Source organism: Podarcis filfolensis (assembly GCF_964270895.1).
Source record: "Podarcis filfolensis genome assembly, chromosome: 2".
Lineage (NCBI taxonomy): Eukaryota > Metazoa > Chordata > Lepidosauria > Squamata > Lacertidae > Podarcis > Podarcis filfolensis.
Genome location: NC_139605.1, coordinates 39,186,294 through 39,203,867, shown reverse-complemented (window position 1 = coordinate 39,203,867; position 17,574 = coordinate 39,186,294). Strand labels below are relative to the sequence as shown.

The following is a 17,574-nucleotide window of genomic DNA, read 5'->3' as shown; positions in this document are numbered from 1 at the left end:
TGTGAGAACTACTTCACTGTAATTAATTTGGATAAAGGTCACAAATTAACAAGCACTCAGAGAAGGTTTCCATAAAAAAAGCACAGAAGGAGTTGAAAGCATCTATTAGAGGAAGAGGTGCAAAGTGAGAGAAGCAACAGGAGAGCTTGATGAGAGGTGCTATATTTAATTTTTGGACCAGATGACTTCCAAGGTTCCACCCAACTCTCTGATTCTGTGATTGCATTTTAATTCTATCCTTGTTCCGGGGACTTCAGGGTAGAGGCCCCCCCCCATTATTTCCGATCCAACATTTGAAATGCAGTTTTGGCTGATACACACATTTTGGCAAAGCAGTTTTTGCAAACACAATGAATTTCTGTATGTTATTTTCACTTTACCCTGCAATATGCATTTTCTGTACACACGACTTGGCTGGCGAAGTGCGTTGCAAAATTCAGGCAAGTGCAGCTACTACTACTACTACTACTACTACTACTACTAATTTATTATTTGTACCTCGCCCATCTGGCTGGGTTTCCCCAGCCACTCTGGGTTGCTTCCAACAAAGATGAAAAAATACATTAAAATGTCACACATTAAAAACTTCCCTGACGATGTCAAAGGATGGCCACATCTCAGTTTGCGTATTGTTTTGGAAACAGTGAATTAGGTGAAGCTCATCTATAAATGCAAGCTGAATGGAACTTCTCTTCCATCCTTACTTCTGTGCAGATGAGACTTGGCAACTTCCCCCTCTCTTTTTCCTGAAACAAAACCCTGCTGCACGCTGCCTTCCCAGCTCCCTCCTCTCCTCCTGCGACGAATCTGAGTCCGTACGTTTCTCAGCATAATCCGCCCTGATGAGAAGCCAGTTGCCTGGCCTGGCATCTGGGGAGCTTTTTCCAGCTTAGCAGAGGGGTGCAATTACAGAGGTGGCCGGAGACAAAGCAAAGCCGGCACGCGCGGCTGCCCTTAATGGAATGCAATGATTCTTCTGGGCTCCGGAGTAATACAAGGGATCTGGTTTTAATAAATTAACAGCCTACGAGTAACAATCTCAAGCAATTAAACTCCCAGATGAAGGCGAGCACCATGAAATGTATTCGGCAGTCGGTGGATGGTGGCAAAGGCAAAATAAAAATGTGTCGTTTAGAAGGCAAAATATTATTCTTCCTTTTTTTTTTAAAAAAAAGAGAAGGACAGTCCTCCATTTTTCAAGCTTTAAATCATTTTAAATGAATACATAAGCACATTTATTTATTTGTTGAGGCAACAGTAACAAATAACAAAGCTTACATCATATTTTCAAGCTAGTTGGCCTGTCAAGAAATGTAATGATACCATCCAGGCTATAGGCCAGCGCACAATGATATAGCCCAAGAGTGAGCCATGTCATGGGGTGGGGCCTCCAGTCATGTTCCTTATGGGATAGCTGAGCAATAAAGTAACAGCACTGTTAGGGATGGACAAATCTATTTCAGTTTTCCCCAATTCCTCATTTTTCAGTCTTGTGTTTGGAGCTCCACATTTCCGCATCAGTTTTTGATTCTTTTTTGTTGTTGAAAAAACCTCATAATTTTTGTGTGAAATTTTCTTACCGTATGTAATTTTACCTAATGTACACATTTTGCAAAGCAGCTTCCCCTAATACAATACCTTTCGGCATGCTGTTTTTACTAATATATGCATTTCTTCCCATGTCGTAGTGTATGCAGCTTGGCTGCATAAGAAGAAGAGGAGTTTGGATTTGATATCCCACCTTTCACTCCCCTTCAGGAGTCTCAAAGCGGCTAACAATCTCCTTTTCCCTTCCTCCCCCACAACAAACACTCTGTGAGGTGAGTGGGGCTAAGAGACTTCAGAGAAGTGTGACTAGCCCAAGGTCACCCAGCAGCTGCATGTGGAGGAGCGGAGACACGAACCCGGTTCCCCAGATTATGAATCTACCGCTCTTAACCACTACACCACACTGGCTCTAATTTGGAGAAGTGTGATTTCTGAACCCAAGAAAAGCCTGCTGGATCAGCCCAGTGGCCCATCTAGTCCAGCTTCCTGCCCTCAAAGTGGAGAACCAGATGCCTGTGGGAAACTAGGGAGCAGAACATGAGCACAAGAGCTCTCTCCCCTCCCATGGTTTCCAGCATTATTGCCTCCAGCTGTGGAGCCAGAGTGTGGTCATCATGGCTAGCAGTCATTGATAGCCTTCTCCTTTGTGAGAAAGATGACTCTGTTTCAGTTCACAAAGGAAATGTGAATTAAGTTAAGATGGCCTTTAAATGCAAACTAAATCAAATATAACCCCCCCAACCGTTCCTGAAATGTGTCTGTGGTGGCTATTGTATTATTATTATTATTATTATTATTATTATTATTATTATTATTATCTTTCTGTGCTCTGACTTGTCGTATTAGTTTCTCCATCTGTGGTATTGATACATTTGTCTGTAGTTGTAGGTTTTAAATCCTCCACCTTACCCCAACCTGCTCTCCTTCTGAACAAGTGCTACTTGTTGCTGGTTTAATGGGGGTGGCTTGAAACAAATATCTTCTTCAATTATTTTAACCTGTTTTCCTCATTCTACCCACAAATTCCATCCACTCTTGCCTGAGTGGCAAGTGAAGAACAAACCAGATAACCAACTGGGCGGGGGAATCTGCTTGGCAAGCTATCTTGTCATTCTATACATTGTTTCTGGGTTCTGTCTTCTTTAAGGGGTGTGTGTGGTATACATGCTGGTGTGTGTGTGTGTGTGTGTGTGTGTGTGGTTGGGAGCAGAATAGTTGAGGCTGTCAAGAAATTGAAAAGAAAGAAGGAAAAAATATATATAGAATACAAACTCCCTCTGAGTGATTGCTAAGCTTTCCTGTCTTACATTAGTAGCCTGTATGGAATCCTCTTTGCCATAGAATTCAATTTATTTCCATTTAAAGGCTGTTCTTCTCAATCAATGCAGCTAATAAATAGCTGCTGATGGCCGTGACCCCTGGGCTGAGGAAAGAATTTATCTTCCGAGCCAATTAAAGGGATTGAACAATTCCTTTTAATAACGTTGTGGGATTTTAATACTAAAAAAAATGAAAAACTCCTCCTGTGCCTTGCTTGAAAGGGCCAGGCAGGCTCTGAAAGGGGGGCGGGTTGGGATTAGATTTTTTTCAACTTCCTTTGTACAGCTCCTCAGGGTGGGGAGAGAAAGGCCTCCTTGGATGGATGCTGAGATGTGCTTGTCCTCAGCTACCCTTTAAGGGAAAAAAGAAGTGACATGGCTGTGATTTATGCCTCATTGTTTCACAAACGAATCATCCAGAGGAGAGGCTTGGAAAGGTTCTGTAGAGATTAACGCACCTCCAAGACAGCAGGAGGGTGGGGTGGTGGTGGAGGAAGAGAGAGACAGGGCAATGCCAGGCTAGGACTGCATGTGCATCTATCTCTGCCTGCTTGCATGGAGGCAGAACCTGTTGAGATAAAGGGGGGAGGGAAGAAGGAGGACAGAGAAATAGTGCATGGGGAACTGGAACATTAGAAGGCAATGTTAAAGTGCGGGGTGGGGGGTGGGGTTCTGATCTACTATGCTTTCCAGAAACAGGATTGTTCTTGGGTGCTATTTAGTGTAGTGGTTAAGAGCAGTGGACTCGTAATCTGGTGAACCGGGTTCGCTTCCCCGCTCCTCCACATGCAGCTGCTGGGTGACCTTGGGCTAGTCACACTTCTCTGAAGTCTCACAGCCCCACTCACCTCACAGAGTGTTTGTTGTGGGGGAGGAAGGGAAAGGAGATTGTTAGCCGCTTTGAGACTCCTTTGGGTAGTGATAAAGCGGGATATCAAATCCAAACTCCTCCTCCTCCTCCTCCTCCTCCTCCTCTTCTTCTTCTTCTTCTTCTTCTTCTTCTTCTTCTTCTTCTTCTTCTTCTTCTTCTTCTTCCCAGACCTATGTGCAAATGTGTTTTGTGAATATGACATGAAGCTGAATTGCTCCCTGAAAAAAACAAGCCTTTGAATTGCATTATAAATTTTTGCAAGCCTGTTGAAGAACCAGTCAAGTGCAGGTGATTGCATTTTTCTGTGTTATTTCCTTCCTAACCTTGTCTCTGCCTCTCCCCTCCTCTGCTGTTTTCCCCATTGCCTGCCCTCAGCTGTAAGCTCCTAGGGGGCAGAGACCTACCGCTTGGGCCTCTGTTGTTTCTAACTCCATAAGGTGCAGGATGCAGGATGAGAATGGTAATAATTAATCCTTAATAAATAATAAAACATTCTTCTCATCAAAGTGACATGGGAAACATGCTATGTCTTAAAATATTCTAATGTGATAATCGGTCTTTGGATGGAGAACTGACTGAGAATGAGTTTTAAATAATATGTCTTAAAACACACACACACACTCAATGGCTAACAAAAAACCTAGAAACAAAATAGTCAAATAACTTCAAAAACAACCATATGATATAATATAGGGAGAAAAATAGCAACACACAAACAAACAAAAAACACAAAAGCAGTGAGAGATAACATAGCAACGAAGCTAGAGCTATACCAAAAGACTCCTGAAATAAAAAAGAGTCTTAATATAATGCTGAAAGGCCAGAAGAGAGACAGACCTTCCATTTTGTTTTCCCATTTCTTTTCACTTTACCTTTTTTATTTAAAAAATGCATTAATTTGATTTGCATTCATTTTGTTTTTCATCCACCGTTATTTCAGATATGGAGTAGGTATATTTAGGCATTGTATAAAGTCATTTTAACTATTGTATAATGGATACAGTTTCATCACATTTTATTTTGGGTGTCCTGGGTATCCTTCAGGGACAAAGGGCAATGTATACGTTTAATGAATAAATAGATATCTCCCAATTCCTTTAGCTTTTCCACTGACTTCATTGGGACACTGAGCCAATTTTCAATGGGATAGCCAGTCAATTGCCTGTGATTTCACTTTCCTCCCCCATCCAAAAATGGCATGGAAGTTTCTGGCTTTCTACTACACCCCTGAAAGATCAGAGGTGTCAAATTTCAGAATAACAGGATGGAGGTTCCCCATTTTAGAGTGAATTAAAAAGGAGCCCAGAAATAGTAAAGTATGTTTGATGCTCTCCAGACACCCTGCAGCCTTTACACAACCTGTACAGGCACTTCTAAATAGAGATTTCAGGTGTTAAAAGTTTCAGTTTCACTGTCAATCTCACTGCACTCTCTCCTTTATTCTATTTTTTTATTTGTTTTTAAAGTGAATGTTGCTTGAGTGTCTCTTTTCTGAAGACTTGGTAGGGGTAAGCGTGTGTGTGCGCAATGTTCTTACCTGTGTGCATTTTCTCATTGTGTGGACTTTTTTTTGCAGGGGTGGGGAACATGTGCCCCCCACCTCAATAGTGTTAGACTAGGAGTCCCAATGTTCCTGCATCAGTGGCCTTGCAGCATATATTGGGTCAGTGATGTACTGAGAAAGTCTCATGGCGGCCATGAAGGCCTGAGCTGGACCTGTCAGGGTGACCCAGCTGTGGATGTCAAAGTCTCCCAGAAGAAAAATCCTGCAATTTTTCTTACACCATCTCTGAGGTGGCCTCCACCAGCTCAAGTAGAGAGCCTGCTGAGCAGGGAAGTGGGTGGTGAGGGATCTCTTGGTGAAGGAGGTTGAATTCTTATGTATGATGGCAACTCCACCTTCAACCCTTGCCCTTTGTCCAGGAGGACAGAGCTGAGTCATATGCATCCCACCCAGCTCACCCACCCTGGTCTCAGTAATACATGCCAGGATGCCCCCTCAATCCACAATTAAGCCATATTTAGGACTGGCTTGACATCCGATAAGAGCATCAGCAGGTCAGAGGGCTGGCTGGCAGAGCAACCTAGGACTCATTCAATGGAGTGCAGAAGGAGGAACAACTGTCAATCAACTCTCCCTTCCCCTCATCACCCAGCCAGTCCCATCTCTGAAACCATCTGTAATCTTACTTAAGGCACCCCCCAGCTACAGAATGATTCCCAATGTAAAAAAGGTAAAAGATAAAGGACCCCTGGATGGTGAATTCCAGGCAAAGGAGACTATGGGTATGTGGTGCTCATCTTGCTTTCAGGCCAAGGGAGCCAACGTTTGTCCACTGACAGCTTTCCGGGTAATGTGGCCAGCATGACTAAACTGTTTCTGGTACAGCAGGACAACATGTTGGAAACCAGAGTGCATGGAAATGCTGTTTACCTTCCTGTCGCAGCGGTACCTATTTATCTACTTGCACTGGCGTGCTTTCGAACTACTAGGTTGGCAGGAGCTGGGACCAAGCAACGGGAGCTCACCCCGTCACAGGGAGTCGAACAACCAACCTTCTGATCAGTAAGCCCTAGGCTCAGTGGTTTAGACCACAGCACCACCCCATGATTCCCCAGAAGCATTGCCCCCTGCCACGCAACAGCTTACTCACTCACATGGTTACATATGGTTATGGTTTGAGAGGAGGGGATGTTGTTTTTTGAACAAAATGTAAGCAGCCCAAACCATAATGTGCAAAGTGCAATACCTGCGCAGCTGTACGTTATAAACTAAGCAACAGTGGAGACCAAAGGGGTACAATAAATAGATATGGAGCACAGTTATAAAAATATGTAACAGCAGAATGCAATAAACAAAACACAGATGATGAAGTGCATATAATTATACAATGCTTAAAAGAGCAAGCAAGAACATAATATTGGGTAGAGTCAATGTGACAGTGATGCAGTTATGGCTTCCCCCCATTCATGACTACCCAGAGAGTGGCAGATTATGGGGGCAGCAGCCACCAGGCCTGGCACCAGCATCTCGGCTGGTATAGCCAAGCCAGGACAGCAGGACAGCATCCTTCCTTTCCTCATATTAAAATAATAATAATACTTTGTACTCAGAGAGCAGCCGGCTGGGCATGTAGATGGCTACAGATGCTCATTTTATTATTTTTACTTTAAAAATATATTAGCCCTTTCTACTACAAAATGTTGCTTATTCCCAAGCAAATGTGTTCAGCATCAGGGAAGCAGAAGCAAAACCCATTTTATTCCTGCAGTTATGATGGTGCTCTGATTTAAGTGAATTTAAAATCGCACATGCTCAGAGTATTTATTCCTGGTTTTTTTTTACAGTAAAAAAATTGGGAGTTTGCAACCTTTTTTGTTCTGTTTTTGTTCTAACATCTCAGGAATGCAGAAGCTGTTGCAAAGCAGGGAATGATGAGGGTGAGGGAGAAATGTTAATGATGTGCTTTGCTATTGAAGTATTACACATGGCCGCCTAAAGCCCACCTACCCCTCCCTGGAAAGACCATTAAGACTAAAGTTCCCTACTTGCATCACTATTTCCAAGTAAATGTGTATTGCAATACAGCCTTACAGCTTAGTGTTCATTTAGAAGAAACAATGGATGGAATTCAACACAGTTTTATCCAGAGTAGACCTGCTGAAGTTAATGGACCTAACTTAGTCGTGTTCATTAATTTTAATGGGTCTACTATGAGTCACACTTAGACCAACCAATGGCGGCAGGACTTACTTCCATGTAGGGCTGCCAATCTCTTTGGTGCAGGAGGAAATCTATTTTGAGACTCTAACCTGACCAAGGTAAGTCTTTAACTCGCTTTAATGTATGAAGTATTCACAGAGTCTCTGGAGTGATGGTATAAAATGCCTAAATTAAAAGATATATTGATTTGCTTCTTAGCAGGAAGCAGCTAAATGAAGTGAACGAAACAGAAAACAAGGGCAGCATTGTGTATTTTTTGTTTGATTCAAATTCAGCCATGTTGGCTGTGGTGGGCTGTTTGCACTGATGAAAGCTCTTTTGCTATATAGGTGGTGACCATTTCACACGGGCCTCCTGCTCCCGGCCTCCATGCATGTCGGTGGAGCGCGTTTAATCGTGCCCTGCCCCTTTCCCCACACCGTTCCACCCCGTTCTGCCTTCTCCCGGGTCCAAAAAGACCTGCGTGTCGGCCATCGCACGCCAACTGGGAGTGCTTAAAATGGTTGCTGCCTGAATATAGTCACAAATAATTCTCATTTGACACAATCAGAAGCTAGTTGTATGTTGCTTATGGTCAGTCATTCAAGCCTGAGCAAATCGTGGCCACAATGCTAAGCAACTTCCTTCTTGGGGAGAAACGTAGAGCAGGGATGGGGAACCTGTGGCCCTCCGTATGTTGTGGAACTACAGGTCTCATAATCACTGATGAGTTAACCTGTTGGCTGGGCTTATGGGAGCTGGTGTCCAATGACACCTGGAGGCCACAGATATCCCATCCCTGTGCTAGAGCATGGCCTGAATGCAGCCAATTGATTTTTCATGCAGGCATTAAGCCTGTATCATCGGCTGTATATCTCAGCTGCCAAGAATCACAGATGAGGAGGGTGTTTTGTGCTCACGTTCTGTCCTTGAGCTTCTTGTAGGCATCTGGCTGGCTACTGTGAGAACAGGATGCTGGGCCATCTGGGCCATTGACCTGATCCAGCAGGCTCTTCTGGTGTTCCTTTCCCTTTCCCCCTATCTCTTACCTTAAGCCTTCTATACTGCATTGCAGCCATAGGCAATAAGGAATTCTATGCAGGCAAGTGAGTGGGACAGGGTCCTCTGACTCTCTTGTGCATCCAGCATGCAAGCCAAGTGAGAGGAGGAAAACCTGCCTCTCCGCACAGGAATGCAGCAGGCTGCTGCAGGAGGGACAGAGTTCTCTGTTCCTTCACTACCAGCTCCCAGCAAGCGAGTAAATTTATTTTGCAAGCTAATAACTACAGTGGACTTGTGTACGAGGCCAATTGTGTTTGCTTCATTGACTTGTATGTGACAAGGGAAAGGGTTCTACCACAATAAAACATGGGGGGGGGGGGAAATGGGGCTTTCCATCTTCGAAGTCACTCCTTTTACTTGAATGCAGGGGTGGATGAATCTGTCAATTTCACTTTCTCTCCATTTCTCATTTCCCCAGCCTTAAATTCAGTTAGTGCCTTGTGAAAACCCCATCTTACCTGCTCAATCAGATCTTATTAGATGCGCCGGAAATCCGGAGAGAGATTGTGCTTAAGCGAGCTTCAATTCGGTGGGTAAGATCAGATTTTCGAGAAGCACATAAACGAGAAAAAGCTCTCGGACCTAGGAGAATTAATCGGCGCACAATACGTTCAAAATACAGGTCAGGTGAAAGTCCTAGGAGTAAAGGGACCTATTTTTTTTTTTGTAAATGGTGCCTACTAAATCCATAGGGCTAGTTTCCATGTTGAGATAATTAAGATTAGCATGATTTTCTTTCAGTTTTCTTAGGGTGTGTGTGTGTGTGTGTGTGTGTGGAAACTGGGCAAATAGGATCTGAAACATAGAGCAGTAGGCAGAGGCTGCCTGCCAAAGCAACAGAAGCCTTCAGACAGAATGTACAATCTCCTAGGCCAGGGCTTAAACGGAACAATCTCGTCAAAGTGAGAAATCAGTTTAAGCCTTGTATAGAATGGAGCTTTTGAGTGGAGGAACACTAATAAATCCAGCAGTGCCCCTGGCAATTCATAACTAACAGCTAACAAGTGCGTGTGGATGTGTGCGTGGTGCTCTTGAGAAATGAGAACATTTCCACTCTGGTGCTTCTCAATTTTGAAGTGAGAAAGGGTTAGGCTTGAATTTCCATCCTTGCTGTTGATGGAAGAGATAACCAACAGCAGAGGGTTTGAAGAGAGCTGTGACTGCAGCTCCACCTCCTGCAATTTACAGCCTTTCAGCAGCAACTCGGCTTGTCCGCCACTTTTTAATGTTCATCTCTCATTAATTAATGGGTGAGAAACTCCCTCCCCCTCCCCCAAGCACAGGGGTGCTTCAGAAAAGAAGACTTGATTTAGAAGAGTAAAGAACTGCTAGAGTTGACTTGGAAGTTTGTCTGAGGATGAGGGTTCCTTGCATTACGTCACATACATCCTGCCCCTTTGTGCAGTATGACTTCACCTCTGAATTCTGACTCTCAAGAGCCCATTCCTGTCACCAATTTCTTACCTGTGTCTGAGGAAATTTTGCATCTTTCGGCCTGGGGTGCATGTAATGAGAAATCATAGTTTCCCCACTACATGCCTGAGCTGACATGAGCCACAGGCTGGGCAGCCTAAAACCCTGAAGAACTGCTTCCATTCATGGAAGCAACAAGGCATCTTGCTATGGCAGGGACTAGCTGGTGTGGTGGAGCCTTGCTGCAGAGTCACCCTGCGGTGCTTTTGCCTCTTACTAGGAAGATGTGGGGCAGGACAGGGTGACGACAGTTGGGGCTGTGTGGGTGTCCCGGTGGAAGGGCCGCATTGGCTCTGCCAGTGTGCTTGCAAAGCCCTGGTATCACTTCCTTACCCACCTTGGCAAGCAGCAGCAAGGCCTGTTTAGGGAAGGTGGCTCCATGATACCCCCATCTCAGCCCCACTGAGCTGTCCACTCCTGCCAAAGTCTAGTTTATTAGTGACAGTCAGGTGCCACCTGTATCATCAGTACCAGTAAATGGATATCAGTGCCAATACATGGATTCTGTTATGACTTATTGGTACTCATGGTAGAGCTGTTGGTTGACTTTCACTAATAAACAATTCTGAGGAAGTTGCCTTATACCCAGTCAGACCATTGGTTTCTCTCGAACAGTATTGTCTGCTCATGCTGACTGGCAGTGGGTATCCAGGGATTCAGACAGCTTTATCTGGAAATGCAAGATGACGATGATGATAATGATAATAATGATAATACCTGGAGATACCAGGGATTTGACCTGGGATGCTCTGCATGCAAAGTATACAGCATTCCACTGAGCTATAGCCCTTAATGTGAGTAGTTGGCTTGTGTGAACTGTGCAACGTCAGGGCAATTAAAGCTGCAATCCTACACCCACTTACCTGTGAGTAACTCACTGGGTGAGCTCACTGGGACTTACTTCTGATTAGGCATGCATTGGATTGCACTGTGACTCGTGCAAAATCACTCTTTCTCTTTGGCAAAGAGGTAGAGTCCCACTTTCCAGTTTATCGGATGTTCCCAGCTCCAGTGTTCTTCTACTCTCATAAGTCAATCTCTTGCAGGACTGCAGCTTATAGTTCTATCCAAGTCCAGGGGTGGGCAAGCAAGAAGGAGAGAAAGAGATGCTGTAAAATCCTGCACCCATGATTCTACACACAGTGGGACCTGCTTCCAAGTAAACATGTACAGAATTGCAGTCTTCATGGTTAAATGCTGGGGTGTCACCTGAGTTGGCCAATTGATGATGCCAAAGCTGGATATGAGTTTTAGGCTGCATGGATGCCAATATTCTCACAATGACACCCACCCACCCAAAAGCCTCTTCTACTGACTGAAAGTGAAGGCTGGGCAGGTTTTTAAGGCAAATGTTTATACAACTGAAATTGGAGAAAAATGAGGGCAGGATCAAGCTAAGCCACATTGACTTCAGTGGGAGAGAATGAAGCCCAGACCTGCCTCTGAGATCTGTGGGGCTTAATGGGCTTGATTTTCATGGGATTGCACTCTGATAATAAATGTTGTGGGGTTTTATGTGGTCCCATGTCAGATAACATTCCTAGAGAGCTGGGAAGGACTCTCCACTGGTGTCTCACAAAGCCATTTTTATCATGTACTGTTTCCCCCACATTTATTTGCTTTTTTTCTTTTATCGAAAGGAATGAAAATAGAACGTCTGGCCAAAAAAAAAAAAGCCATCTGGCTGTTGAATAGGGCCTGATTTTCAAATGAACTCAGCTACCATTATTTGGTCTAGATTTCAACGGAGCTGCTTGGTTCCTTTTCATTAAATGTCCCCAACTATTTTTAAAATCTGGCGAACAGGCCAAAAATGAGAAATGAAAACCACGGAAAGCTCTCCACTTCTCCTATGACTCCCTCCGAAAAGGTGTTGGAGGGAAAAACAGGAGGGGAACTCTTTAGAAAACCTAGATTTTGGCTCAGTCCTGCCATATACTGTGAGCCAAAAGGTTTTTTGGTTTTGTTTTGTTTTTTTGCTTCCAGTGCCCAGGACTGTTCCTGCTTAAGCTAGTTACAAGTGCATCTATAATTACACTGAAGGACTCCACTCAGGTGCTTGCATGGTGGTAGCACTTTATTACACGTCAAATCCCATGCTGTTTTACAACATAGTTTCTATGGTTACTCGTCGCCACCCTCTGTAACCCGCAGAGCCCACAAAGGGACGGGATTGCACTTCACAGAGGCAACCCGTGTACGGAAACTGTTTTAGAAACCGACACGAGGCAAAGCGCTAACCCCGCTGTGCGGCCCTGCTTGCAAAGCAGCTGGCACCATGGTGCCAGGAAAACACAGAAGGTCAGCCAGAGGGTGTGAGCGGCTGTTGGACCTTGGGATGCTCACCTGGAGCTTTTGACAAACCAGCCTCTCACCTTGTTTGTCAGGGAAAGCTCACACCTGCCAGCAAATGATGGGAGCTGAGGGAGCTGGGGAATTAGGTGGTTTCGTGCTTCCCTCACTTTCCGGAGCCAGCCTTTTTCAACCATAGCCCATTACCTCGTGAGGAGAGAGTGAGAGAAGTGCAGGTGTGTGGTACGCTTTGTAACAAACTGGGAATCTGGCAGGTGTTCAGAAGGGGATAGTGCCGTAGTTCAGAGATAATGCATGCAGAACAGGGCTTTTTTTTCAGCCAGACGTCACCAGAAATCAGTTCCAGCACCTCTCAAGTGGGCGCCATTGCCAGTATAAGAGAACATAGTGAGTTCTGGCACCTCTTTTTCTAGGAAAATAGCACTGATGCAGAAGATCCCAGCTTCCACCCCTGGCATCTCCAGGTAAGGCTGCAAATGTCCCCTGCCTGAACCCATTGAAAACTGCTGCCTGTCCGTGAGAGCAATACTGAGTTAAATGGACCAATGGTTTGATCTGGTGTAAGGTACACAAATGTACTGACACAAAGTCAATGCTAGTCTTGCACTGGCATCTCTTGTGCAACGAATGCAGCATCTCTCCTGCCCTCCAAGATTCTCACTGCTGGGGGCAAAAAAAGAAGAAGCTTAAACCACTCTCTCTTTCTGTGGCCAAATTCACAATTGCCTCTTTCTACTCCCTCCCTCTTGGCATGTGCTTTCCTGGACTGAAGAACAAAGGCCTCATGTAGCTGTGGCCTGCATCCCAAGCCAGCCTCTGTTTCTCCATAATGAGCATTGATTGTTAGCGCCTAAGCCACCAAACAGTACAGTGTGGCTTGTGGCAACATTAAATGAGGAAAAGAAAAGGTAGCATTATAATTTAATCACCAAAAACACAGTAAAAAGTGATTATTAATACAGTGAATCATATGTGATGAACCTTTACACAGAAATCTTGAAAACTTGATTGAAAAGAAAAAGCATTCACCACATGAAGATTATGCTAATTACTGTTGTCCCTTGGCTGAGTAAACAGGGATATAATTCCACAGGAAGGGCAAATTTTCCCATGCATTTTCAGGATAAAACCCTACTTCAGAGGAGCAAGGGTGCAGAGAATAACTGCAGCAGAAAGCTTTGCAATCTAGTGGTTAGAGTTTCAGATTCGGACTAGGGGCAGATGAATCCATCCGTTTCAGTTTTTAATTTTCCAAATCATAAATACAGTTGTTGGCCATGTTTCCACATTAGTTGGGATTGGAAAAACCCACAAATGTCATCATGAAAATTCAACAGCATTTTAGGCCATATATCTCCTAATATACTTATTTCCGCAAGCAATTCCTACTAATATGATGCATTTTGTGTGCTATTTTAACAAATACATGCCCTTTGTACACTTTTGCCTATTCCCCATCTTTGTACCTATTTTTCAGTTGGAGAACTACACCACAACATTCAGAGACTTGCAGGTTTTGAAGGAAATGGGAGTTGTGGGTTTGGGAAATGGGAACTGAACAAAACCTTTCCCCCATCCTTAACTAGAACTGGAGAGAGCCAAGTTCAAATTATGTCATGGCCATGAGGCTCAGTGGGTAGCTTTTAGCTAGTCACTATCTTTCAGCCTAATCTACCTTGCAGGACTGTTGTCAGGATAAAAGGGGAAAGCATGTACACCACCTTGAATTCCTGTGGAAGAAAAGGAGGAATATAAATGTAATAAATTAGCAAAGGTCTCATCAGAAGAACTGTGGCTAGGCCTGGCCTAATAAACCCAGAACAAAGGCTGTGTGCACAACCATACATGACTTTCTCAAAGAATTCTGGGAACTGTAGCTTTTTAAGGGAGCTGAGAACTGTAGCTCTTTGAAGGTGAAATTACGGTTCCATAGATTCTTTGGGGGAAACCATGTGCTTTAAATGAGAGCTAAATGTGAGCTAGACATATGGTGTGGTTGTGCCTGTAGTGTTTTTCAACTTAAATTATACCAATTATTTGTACGTTTGCACATGTACATATAAATTAGAGTATTATTTCAAGATCAAAAGCTGGAAAGATTTGAACTTTGCATTTCAGTGTTGGCATCTCCACCCCCTACCCAAACATTTAAGTTACTCTGCTCCTTTTATCAGTCAGATCTAGAAAACAGTGATTCCTGATTTGGCGTGTGTTTGTATGTGTGTGCCATGCATAAGTCAGCCGAGTATTTTAACATAAGCTGATCTCGGGGGATAAATTGAATGAGCTATTGCTGGTTCTCAGCACACTCACAGTTGCTGCTCCCAACTAAAGTTCACATGCGGGAACCATGAGTGCTCATTATCAATTACAGAGATTGTTCCCATTGTGAAAATTCTCAGGCTGCAGGAGATCTAACATTCTTTGCACTTTGTTCTGCAGATCTATTGTGATGTGCCCTTTTCAAGCCGCAGCCAACTGCATCGAAATCTTGACTGACACATCTTATCTGATAGGGCTTGCTTTTTCACTAGCTGCTTTTTAGAGTGATAAATGTCAGAAGTTTTGGAGTTTCTTGTATCGGAGTGTTCCATCTGAGGCTTTGAGGCAGGCAATTATCCCCGGATCCACAGGACTTTGTGATGCATTCTGGGCCAAGGCTTGTTTTACAGAGCCTTCAAAGATTCACGCAACGGCAAGGATTGGGGGAAAGCCTGCTCTGGCTAGGGAATGGAATAACAACCAAGATTAAAATAAGGATTCCCCCATTTAAATTATTAAGGCTAGATGTGATTTGAACAGAGTCATCATTGAAGTCTGAACCAGAGATAGAGATGCTTAACTATAGCTCTTCCTTTTGTGTCCTGGTCCAGCAAAAGAGACGCTTGAGTGACAGCGTGTTCTGTGTGCAGTTTTTCTTCCTGGAATAAAGCTTGCTTGCACAGATGGAATGTTGATGAACATGGTGATGCAAATCTGAAAGAAAACTGTCCAGTGTGATGTGGGATGCACACTCCCATCTGAATACCCTCCAACGTTTCTCCAATAGTAATAGGGACTTTTAATGATAATGAAGAATGATGATGATGATGATACTCCACCCCTCTGACTGGGTTGCCCTAGCCGCTCTAGGCTGCTTCCAACATACATAAAAACATAAAGCATTACACATTTAAAAACTTTCCTATACAGGGCTGCCTTCAGGTATCTTCCAAAGGCTGTGTAGTTACTTGGCTCCTTGGCTCTGGAGTCGCATAACTCCATGCCCTCCAACATTTATCTGATGAAAATAGGGGCATCCTAAGGAAAAGCAGGATATTCCAAGATCAAATCAGAAACTAGGATGGCTTCTGTAAATCCGGGATTGACCCTAGAAAATAGGGACATTTGGAGGGTCTGCGCCTGCTGTTTTTTGAGGGGTGGGACTGTGGACAGCACTAAAGCAGTATCATGTCCTGAGGGGGATTGGAGGCCATTTTGAAACACAAATCCCCACAGCCACTGGCCAGAGAAGCAGCAACCTTGGGGAGCTTACTTCCTTCTCCCTGCCAGAAACACTTGGTTCCAACAGCCAGGGAGGAGCCAATCTGTTTTTAGTTTCTTTCAATTTCTCATTTCCTCAGTCTTAAGTTCAGTTCTACACATTAAGTTCGGTTCTCCACGTTCTTTCCTCACAATGTGTTCTGGGTTTCCCCCAAAACCTCCAGAGCCAAATTGTGTTTGTATGTGTTCAGGGGACATGCAGGGTAAGCAGAGGAGAGGAAGTCCCATTGCACAGATAGATGTCCTGGCACTAATGGGACTACTTCACTGGGTTCAACCCTAAGCATCAGAACTGAGTAACTCTAACCTTGTTTAAAACCTGCATTCCAGACAAGTGCTTCATTGAAGGGAAAGAGAATCAACTTTTAGATTCATAGAAAAATCCTTTATTTTTGCAAAACTATGATGCTCTCTTAAGCTGAGATTTCAAACAAAAAATAAGAGAAATGACAAAAACACTAAGGTTACAATTCTACTTCTGAGCAGATGCATACAAAATTGTGCAGGAAATGGTCAAAAGATCATGGCAATGCTTGGGCACTATTGACTAACTTGTCTTCATTGCAGCTTACAGGTGGGGGACTCCTGTCCTTTGTCATCATGTTCCTATAGAGGAGCATTCTTGACAGCTGTGATTATCTCCACAGCTTTGTTAAAACTTCATGGCCATGTCAAGAAATTGACTGTCAACCTTATGCCTGCCTCCCAACTTCTCACTTGAATCACTGAGTGTCAAAATGGGGCAACACATTGTCAGTATAGTTCATAATATTCTGGAAAGGTATTTGACCTGATTAAAGGTTTCCACCTCCCCATCTGCTGTCAAAGAAACAGGGAGGAGGGGAATCCTTTTCTATTGACAAGAATCAAGACACTGTCTTGGGAAACTAGGGCTCCATAAGCACGATGCTCTAATACCATGCATACTTTATTGTTTGCATTAAGAGTGCATGCTTAGGTATACATAGCAGACTATAACTAGCCTCCCGGCATGCTTTATCTAAAGGATGCCTGTGCCTTGAAAGGGACTATCCCTAACATTTCACCCTCCCCACTTGTGATTCTCCGCAGCTGGTAATCAGAGGCATAATGCACCCAACAGTGGAGGTAGAAAATAGCCCGAAGTACTGGCTGCTGAGATGGGGTGGAGCTTTCTTCCCAACACTGATGTTTCTGCAGCTTACCTGGTCAGGACTGGAGCATAGCAGGTCAGGACTGCATGAATACACAGGTGCTTTAGCCGGTGTATCTGTGCAACTTGACAGTGCTCTGCCCCAGCCCTGTCTAGGTAAGCTGCAACAACGTCTGTGTTGGGAGGGCACCTCCATGGCTGCACACCACCACTCCAGACAGTACTGGCCCCAATGACAATGAACTTGCAGCAGGGAAGCCTACATACCTAAGCATGTAAGTTTCCATGCACTCTGGAGCACAGATTGCAAGGGATCCCTGAACATGTAGAGGTCTACATGCATAGACCTCTGCAGTTCTGATGTCCACTCCTAATGCATGGAAATTGGGGCAGGGCAGGAGAACCTCTGCAATGTGAAAGAGCTACTGCCTCTGTCAAATTCACTGTGTTCATTCTCCTCACCTGCATAAAAAGTGGTGTATTCCATTTAAGTAGTTAGATAGTCAAGAGCAACATCACTGCAGGAACTAACCTCTGATTTTCCCTAATGCCATGTTTGGTTGTGTGGTGCACCCTTACTGTAATTGTAAAGATGCTTGATTGAATTAAA

General features: G+C 44.1%; 1 long non-coding RNA gene across 1 annotated transcript in view; it reads left to right on the top strand.

The window, feature by feature from the left end:
- Positions 1-15,377, top strand: part of LOC310757574 — a 33,584-nt gene extending 18,207 nt beyond the window's left edge. Inside the window, exons 3-4 of the long non-coding RNA XR_014545325.1 lie at positions 12,609-12,753; positions 14,732-15,377. This is a non-coding gene — a long non-coding RNA (uncharacterized lncRNA). The remainder of the gene's footprint in view (positions 1-12,608; positions 12,754-14,731) is intronic.
- Positions 15,378-17,574: the final 2,197 nt, after the last annotated feature.